Genomic DNA, 875 nt, shown 5'->3' with positions numbered 1-875 from the left:
ACATGTCGCATGGAGTTTCCTGGACGATGTTCTATAGTGTATGCAAAGTCTTGCAAGAAAAGAGCCCATCTTGCGATTTTTGCACAACAATCAGCTTTTTTAAGAGTTAATGTAAACGCTTGACAGTCAGTAACTATTTTAAATGGAATACCGATTAAATAAATTCTGAACTTTTTGATCGCTTTTACGACTGCTAAAACTTCTAGCTCGTAACTATGCAACTTCGCCTCCGCTGCCGACGTTTTTGTGCTTGCAAAATAAATCGGATGAAAACAACGATCTTCGCTATCCCGCTGCATCAAAATCGCCCCGAAACCTTGACTCGACGCGTCGGTGTGTAACTCAGTGTCTGCGCTAGGAGAATATATACGCAATACCGGTTTAGAACAGAGGATCTCCTTTAATCGATTGAACGCTTTGGTTTCCTCATCGCCAAAAGAAAAACGTACATCTTTTTTTATTAAATTTGTTAACGGACGAGCAATTGTTGCGTACCCGGACACGAATTTTCTGTAGTGACCTGAAAGGCCCAAAAAACTCTGAACTGCTTTTACATTCTTTGGTATCGGAAAATCTTTTATCGCTCTAGTTTTATCTTCGCCCGGCGCAACATTACCATTCTCTATAACGTAGCCTAAATAATTAACCTTCGTCTGTAAAAACTGACACTTTTTCCAGTTTCTTGCTAGTCCGTATTTGCTTGCTACTAACAAGACCGCTTTTAATCGCAATAATCCTTCCTGATAATCGACAGAGGGTATAATTAAGTCGTCCATATATATTGAAACGATTCCTTTCGTCACTAGTTTATTAAACACAGCGTTTATATATCTTTGAAAATATGCGGGCAAAGTACTCAACCCGAATGGCATCCG

The sequence above is a fragment of the Wasmannia auropunctata genome, unplaced genomic scaffold, assembly GCF_000956235.1.
Source record: "Wasmannia auropunctata unplaced genomic scaffold, wasmannia.A_1.0 LD336041.1, whole genome shotgun sequence".
Lineage (NCBI taxonomy): Eukaryota > Metazoa > Arthropoda > Insecta > Hymenoptera > Formicidae > Wasmannia > Wasmannia auropunctata.
The sequence above is the reverse complement of the archived record's forward strand: the minus strand, read 5'-3'. Positions refer to the sequence as shown.